Source organism: Pan troglodytes, chromosome 16, assembly GCF_028858775.2.
Source record: "Pan troglodytes isolate AG18354 chromosome 16, NHGRI_mPanTro3-v2.0_pri, whole genome shotgun sequence".
Lineage (NCBI taxonomy): Eukaryota > Metazoa > Chordata > Mammalia > Primates > Hominidae > Pan > Pan troglodytes.
In genome coordinates, this window is record NC_072414.2 from 57,850,719 (window position 1) to 57,859,490 (window position 8,772).

The window sequence follows — 8,772 nt, forward strand, 5'->3', positions numbered from 1 at the left end:
CACAAGGTCAGGAGATCGAGACCATCCTGGCTAACACAGTGAAACCCCCGTCTTTACTAAAAATACAAAAAATTAGCTGGGCGGTGTGGCACGCGCCTGTAATCCCAGCAACTCGGGAGGCTGAGGCAGGAGAATTACTTGAACCCGGGTGGCGGAGGTTGCTGTGAGCCGAGATCGTGCCACTGCACTCCAGCCTGGGTGACAGAACAAGACTCCATCTCAAAAAAAAAAAAAAAAAAAAAAAAGGGAAAGGAACCATGTAGGTGACTTAGTGGTTAGTGTGTGTGAGAGTAGTGATAATGATTTTTGGCATCTGAGTATTCCAATCTTGCATTCAAGAATATCAAAGATGAGGGAGGACTTTCTGTTTTTGTGCTCTCCTTTTTCTTTCTTGATCTTGCTCTCTCTTTCCAGAAAACAATACAGATCACCTGTTTAAAATGTGAAATTTGATGAGTTTTGAGACATGTATACACCTGTGAAACCATTAGCACAATAAAGATAATGAACATATCCATTATCCCTGCAAGTGTCAGCTGGGCTCAGTGGCTCACACCTGTAATCCCAGCACTTTGGGAGGCTGAGGCGGGCAGATCGCTTGAGCCCAGGAGTTTGAGACAAGCCTGAGCAATAGAGGGAGACCCCTGTCTCTACAAACATTACAAAAAAATTATCTGGGTGGGGTGGTATGTGCCTGCAGTCCCAGATACTTAGGAGGCTGGTGTGGGGAGGATCACTTGAGACTGGGAGGTCAAGGCTGCATTGAACTGTGATCTTGCCGCTGACTCCAGCCTGGGCAACAAACCCAGACCCTGTCTCCAAAAAGTCTTCATACCTTGTAATCCTTCCTGTCTTTCTCTACTCTGTCCCCAGACAACTACCAATCTGCTTTCTGCTTTCTGTCACCATAAGTCAGTTTGCATTCTGTAGACTTTATATAAATGAAATAATACAATATGTACTCTTTTTTCCCCCTCTGGCTTCTTTCACTCAGCATGATTATTTTCAGATTCATTCACATTGTTATGTTTATCAGTAGTTGATTCTTTTTTGTTGATGAATAATAGTCTATTGTGTGGATTTACCAAAATTTGCTTCCCCATTCACCTGTTTATGGACATTTGGGCTTTCAGTTTTTTCTATTGCAAATAAGACTGCTATCCGAGAATCGCTTGAACACAGGAGGCAGAGGCTTCGGTGAGCTGAGATTGTACCACTGCACTCCAGCCTGGGTGACCGAATGATACTCTGTCTCAAAAAAAAATTTTTTTTAAAAGTCTGCTATGAACATTTGCATACAGCTTTTTGTGTGGGTATATACTTTCATTTCTTTTGGGTAAATACCTAGGGGTGGATCGATGAAGTTGCACAGTAATTATTCCCCTGTTCTAAGCCTTGGCTCCACATCTAGAAGTGTCATCTTTGTATCTTTATCTTTTTTATTTCTTTTTTTTTTTTGAGAAGGAGTCTCACTCTGTTGCCCAGGCTGGAGTGCCCTGGCGCAATCTTGGCTCACTGCAACCTCCGCTGCTCGGGTTCAAGTGATTCTCCTGCCTCAGCCTCCCGAGTACCTAGGATTACAGGTGCCCACCACCATGCCTGCTAATTGTTGTATTTTTAGTAGAGACGGGGTTTACCCATGTTGACCAGGCTGGTCTTGAACTCCTGACCTCAGGTGATCCTCCCACCTTGGCCTCCCAAATTGTTGGGATTACAGGTGTGAGCCACCACACCTAGCCTAAGAAGTATCAGCTTTATCTTCTTTTTGCTCACCTGACAATTTAGTATTGTGGTATTTTTGTTTTTACATTACCAAAAGGTCTAGTATTTTCTAAATAAATGATTGAGAAACAAAAATGAGACTCTACTAGTTTTTTTCTCCTCCTTTGAGTGAGCGTAGTTCTTATCCACATGGGAGAATGCAGGAACTTGATGGAGTCCCACAGAGCCAAGGCCAGTTCACTCCTCTAGGAGGCAGTAGTAAACACACAGCCGTATACAGAGGCACATGGTGGGGGTGTGGGGAAAGGGGAGGAGTTGGCAATCAGTAGCTAAAGAAATGACTCTGTGGTGGGATTTCAGAGGCCAATGGAGGTGTCTTTTCTGGGCTGGGTGTGGTCAAGGGTGAACAAGCTGATTTTGGTCTTGAAAGCCAGCCAGTCCACAGGAATTCTGGGAGACTGTCAGGAAAGAGGCAAACAGCCCCCAGAGAGACAGGGATCTTGTGAAGACTAAGGACCTCACAGGAGCCTGTCCCAGTCTTGCACCACTATCAGCCCCTTCATCCTAACCTTCTGTTTTTTGTCTTTATTATGATAAAATCTGAGATTTAAGTTCCTTTTAGTTTTCTTTGTGGTAAAATACACATAACAAAATTTACCATTTTAGCCATTTAAGTGTATAATTCAGTGACATTAGGTACATTTGCAATGCTGTGCAACCATCACCACTACCTCTTTTCTTTTCTTTTGAGATGATCTCGCTCTGTCACCCAGGCTAGAGTGCAGTGGTGCGATCTTGGCTGACTGCAACCTCTGCCTCCTGTGTTCAAGCAATTCTTGTGCCTCAGCCACCTGAGTAGCTGGGATCACAGGCATGCGCCATCACATCAGCTAATTTTTGTATTTTTAGTAGCGATGGGGTTTTGCCATGTTGGCCAGGGGTCTCGAACTCCAGACCTCAAGCAATCCTCCTGCTTTGGCCTCCCAATGTGCTGGGATCTCAGGCTTAAGCCACCACACCTGGCCTAGTACATTTCTTTATTTGTAAATATGTATATTTTATCACTTTTTTCTTTAAGACTAGCTGATACTTTAGTTACTACAAACAAATAATCAGGCCAGGCGTGGTGGCTCATGCCTGTAATCCCAGCACTTTGGGAGGGTGAGACAGGTGGATCACCAGAGGTCAAGAGGTCGAGACCAGCCTGGTCAACATGACGAAACCCTGTCTCTACTAAAAATACAAAAATTAGCTGGGCGTGGTAGCATGTGCCTGTAATTCCAGCTACTCGGGAGGCTGAGGCAGGAGAATCGCTTGAACCTGAGAGGCAGAGGTTGCAGTGAGCCAAGATCGCACCACTGCACTCCAGCCTGGGTGACAGAGCAAGACTGTCTCAAACAAACAAACAAAAACCCAGCTAATCAAAGCTGAGAATTTTCCTGATCATGTGTACAATTTGTCACCTCATAATATACTATATATAATATGGTATTATATAGATTCTGATATATATAATATGGTGTTATATAGATTCTGATATATATAATATGGTGTTATATAGATTCTGATATATATAATATGGTGTTATATAGATTCTGATATATATAATATGGTGTTATATAGATTCTGATATATATAATATGGTGTTATATAGATTCTGATATATATAATATGGTGTTATATAGATTCTGATATATATAATATGGTGTTATATAGATTCTGATATATATAATATGGTGTTATATAGATTCTGATATATATAATATGGTGTTATATAGATTCTGATATATATAATATGGTGTTATATAGATTCTGATATATATAATATGGTGTTATATAGATTCTGATATATATAATATGGTGTTATATAGATTCTGATATATATAATATGGTGTTATATAGATTCTGATATATATAATATGGTGTTATATAGATTCTGATATATATAATATGGTGTTACATAGATTCTGATATATATAATATGGTGTTACATAGATTCTGATATATATAATATGGTGTTATATAGATTCTGATATATATAATATGGTGTTATATAGATTCTGATATATATAATATGGTGTTATATAGATTCTGATATATATAATATGGTGTTATATAGATTCTGATATATATAATATGGTGTTATATAGATTCTGATATATATAATATGGTGTTATATAGATTCTTATATATATAATATGGTGTTATATAGATTCTTATATATATAATATGGTGTTATATAGATTCTAATATATATAATATGGTATCTATAGATTCTAATATATATAATATGGTATATATAGATTCTAATATATAATATGGTATTATATAGATTCTAATATATATAATATGGTATTATATAGATTCTAATATATATAATATGGTATTATATAGATTCTAATATATATAATATGGTATTATATAGATTCTAATATATATAATATGGTATATCGATTCTAATATATAATATGGTATTATATAGATTCTAATATATATAATATGGTATTATAGATTCTAATATATATTCCATATAATAGAAAAGATAAAAAAGACAAAAGACAAATTTCACCTCTTTTTAAATTTTTTACTTATTTTTATTTTATTGGAGGCAGGGTCTCGCTCTGTTGCCCAGGCTGGAGTGCAGTCATGCAATCACAGCTCACTGCAGCCTTGACTTCCCTGGGCTCAGGCTATTCTCCTACCTCAGCCTCCCAAGCAGCTGAGACTACAGGTGAACGCCACCATACTTGGCTATTTTTTCTTATTTTTAGTAGAGATGGGATTTTGCCATGTTGCCCAGGCAGGTCTCAAACTCCTGAGCTTAGGCAATCTGCCTGCCTTGGCCTCCCAAATTGCTGGGATTACAGACAGGAGCCACCATGCTGGGCCAAATTTCACTTCATAAGGTTTGTCAACTTTTCTCTCTCAAAAACATTTTTGTTTTTTTTTTGGAGACAGGGTCTTGCTCTGTTGCCCAGGTTGGAGTGTGATGGTATGATGATGGCTCATTGTAACCTTGAACTCCTCGGCTCAAGTGATCCTCCCACCTCAGCCTCCTGAGTAGCTGGGACTATAGGTACATAGGTGCCATCATGTCTGGCTAATTTCTCCATTTTTTGTAGAGATGGGGGGGTCTCGCTAGGTTGCCTAGGCTGGTCTTGAACTCCTGGCATCAAGTGATACTCCTACCTTGGCCTCCCAGGCACAAGCCACCATGCCCCATCTAAAAATTGTATTGTGAAATAAACCCAATACTATTACAAAAGTGCATAAAACTGGTATGTAGAGTTTAACACACAGTTATAAAGGGAACAACCCTGTAAAAATCCTTTGAGTTAAGAAATAGAACACTGAGGCCGGGCGCGGTGGCTCACGCCTGTAATCTCAGCACTTTGGGAGGCTGAGGTGGGTGGATCACTTGAGGTCAGGAGTTTGAGATCAGCCTGGCCAACATGGTGAAACCCTGTCTCTACAAAAATACAAAAATTAGCCAGGTGTGGTGGTGCATGTCTGTAATGCCAGCTACTCAGAAGGCTGAGGCAGGATAATCACTTGAACCTGGCAGGCAGAGGTTGCAGTGAGCCGAGTTAGTACCACTGCACTCCAGCCTGGGCGATAAAGAGAGACTCCATCTTGAAAAAAATAAGAAAAAAGAAAGAAATAGAACAGTGATAGGTTTATTTAACAAATGGAAGCCACTATGGAAGCTTTTTGTGTCAGGCCGGTGGCCCCCAGGCTCTGCTTTATGGGATACTGACGGGAGGAACGTCTGTCCCTGGGCATTCTTCCTGAGACCTAGGGAGTGAGTTCGCTTTCTTCAAATGAGCTAGGACAGGGAGGTGAGGATCATGGCACCCTGCCCCTTTCCCATCATAGGCTCTGGCCTCGCATCTGGCTAATTCTTACAATAATAACTCATGGTTCTCAACTTTGGTAACTATTAACATTTTGGGCCAGATAATTCTTTTTGATGGGAGTGCTATCCTGTGTGTTGTAGAACGTTTAGCAGTATCCCTGGTCTCTACTAGATACCAGTAGCACCCCCAAGTAGTGACACTAAAAATGTCTCCAGATATTATCAAATGTCTCTGGGGACCAAATTGACCCGTTGAAAATCATTGCATTTGGCCAGGTGCAGTGGCTTATTCCTGTAATCTCAGCACTTTTGGAGGCTGAGGTGGGAGGATCGCTTGAGCTCAGGAGTTCAAGACCAGCCTGGGCAAAGATGGCAAAACCCCATCTCTACAAATAATACAAAAATTAGCCAGGTGCGATGGCGCACACCTGTAGTCCCAGCTGCTTGGGAGGTGGAGGTGGAGGTGGGAGAATTGCTTGAGCCCAGCATATGGAGGTTGCCGTGAGCTGACATCGCACTACTGCACTCCAGCCTGGGTGACGCAGCAAGACCCTGACTCAAAAAAAAAAAAAAAAAAAAAAAAAAGAGAGAAAAGAAAATCAATGCATTCATAAATATTTATTATGTGCCATGCATGATATTAACAGCTATACATTGTTACTTAATTCCTTCTTCCTGTTTGTCCCCATTTTGCAGGTAAGAAACTGGGATTCAGCAGGATTAAATTATTGAAATTGACACAGCTTTAGTGAATGGCTGAGCTGAAGTATAAACACAGACTTATCAGTCCTCACTTTGTTTTTAACAAACATGTAAAGTCACCTCCCCAGATGTGGAGGGTGAGATATATTTCAGGTCTTGCTTCTCCCCCATAGTCTAAGGCTAGGCATTTCTAAATTTATAATTCCAGGCTTTTTACTAGAGAGTTCCTTTTGATTTTCTTACCAACTGTACTAGTCAGGGTTCTCTAGAGGAACAGAACTAATAGGATAGACACATATATAAAGGGCAATTTATTAAGTAGTATTAAGTCGCACGATCACAAGGTCCTACAATAGGCCTTCTGCAAGCTGAGAGGCAAGGAAGCCAGTGCGAGTCTCAAAGCTGAAGAACTTGCAGTCCAATGTTCGAGGGCAGGAAACACCCAGCACGGGAGAAAGATGTAGGCTGGGAGGCTAAGCCAGTTTAGCCTTTTCATATTTTTCTGCCTGCTTTATATTCACTGGCAGCTGATTAGATGGTGCCCACCCGGATTAAGGGTGGGTCTGCCTTTCCCAGCCCATTGACTCAACTGTTTCTCCTTTGGGAACACCCTCACAGACACAACAAGGATCAATACTTTGGATCCTTCAATTCAATCAAGCTGACACTCAGTATTAACCAACACACCATTTTTATTAGTCATGCTTGAGACTAAATTAAACATTATTGTTCTTTTTTTTTTTTTGAGAAGGAGTCTTACTCTGTCACCAGGCTGGAGTGCAGTGGCGCAATCTCGGCTCTCTGCAACCTCCATCTCCTTGGTTCAAGCAATTCTCCTGCCTCAGCCTCCTGAGTAGCTGGGATTACAGGACCTTAGATAAACTTACTATCACTTTATAGCAGTAGAGAAAGCACTGAAATTGGCACTGTATTTGTTTTCTATTGCTTCTATAACAAATTACCACAAACTTGGTGAAATAAAACAACACAAATTTATTGCTTAAAGTTCTGTAGGTCACAGGTCTGACAAGTGTCTCATTGGGCTAAAATCAAGTTGTCAGCAGGGCTGTGTTCCTTCTGGGGGCCTTATGGAAGAATCTGTTTCCATGCCTTTCCCAGCTTCTAGAAGCCTCCAGATTCCTAGGCTCCTGGGCCCCTTCCTCCATCTTCAAAGCCAGCAAGGGCAGATTGAGGTCTTTTCAAGTCACATCACTCTGACCTCTTCTGCCTCCATTTTCCACTTTTTTTTTTTTTTGAGAACGAGTCTCTCTCTGTTGCCCAGGCTGGAGTGCAGTGGCGTGGTATCAGCTCATTGCAACCTCCGCTTCCCGGGTTCCAGCGATTCTCATGCCTAAGCCTCCAGAGTAGCTGGGACTACAGGCACCCACCACCACGCCAGACTAATTTTTTGTATTTTAGTAGCGACAGGGTTTCACCTTGTTGGCCAGGCTGGTCTTGAACTCTTGACCTCAGGTGATCCACCCACCTTGGCCTCCCAAAGTGCTGGAATTAAGGCCTGAGCCACCGTGCCCAGCCCATTTTCCACTTCTAAGGACCTTATGACAACACTGGGCCCACCCAACTAATCCAGGATAATATCCCTAATTTAATGTCAGCTGATAAGCAACCTTAATTTCATCTGTAACCTCAATTCCCCTTTGCCATGTAACCTAACCTATTCAGTCTCCAGGAATTGGGAAGTGGACATCATTGGCAGGGGGCATTATTCTGCCTGTTATAGGCATACTTGCCCACAAGTCTAAATCGAGAGTTTGCATATAGGAGGTAGGAGGTGTGACAATAATTGGATAAAGGCTTTTCTGGAATAACAACATTCTCTTCAAATACAGGGAGGCCCTGTGACATGATATCTGGCAAATCACTTGAGTCTTAGTATCCAAATTTCCGCTAAAATGGAAATTACCATCCTTTGCTTGGCATGTTAAATGAAATACTTATGTAAACGGACTTAGATTAGAGGCCTACAAATAGGACTCAAGTTCTTGATGAATCTTGATGAGGAGGGTGGGCGAAGTACTCTAAATGAAAATGAGATAGATTGCGAGATTTCCGGAGAGGAGTGAGTGACAAGCGCCTACCCGTGCATGAAGCTGGAGGTAGAAAATTCCAGCAAAAGGAATTTTAAAGTTTCACTGAAGCTTTTGAATCAAGGTTTGAGAGCCCAGGGTGAAAAAAAGGCAGTGAAGAAGCTCATTAAGACAACCCCCCGCCAGGTAGCAGATAGCACCTGAAATGCAGTGGGAAATTTGTGAGGTCTTCATAGGCAAGGATTAAATTTTACATCTCATCTTAAGATGTGTCATAGTTGTTCAATTACTTAGTGACCAAAAAAGTGAATTAAAGATGTCAAGATAAAAACAAAAAAACAAACAAAAAAAAACCAATACAGGTTCCACCGAGATTTGAACTCGGATCGCTGGATTCAGAGTCCAGAGTGCTAACCATTACACCATGGAACCGCCACGCGTGTG

At 41.2% G+C, this 8,772-nt stretch overlaps 1 non-coding gene across 1 annotated transcript; it reads right to left on the reverse strand.

The window, feature by feature from the left end:
* Window positions 1–8,688: 8,688 nt before the first annotated feature.
* TRNAQ-CUG (transfer RNA glutamine (anticodon CUG)) lies at window positions 8,689–8,760 on the reverse strand. Its single transcript has one exon. It is a non-coding gene; the product is annotated as a tRNA-Gln (tRNA).
* Between the last annotated feature and the right edge of the window lie 12 nt (window positions 8,761–8,772).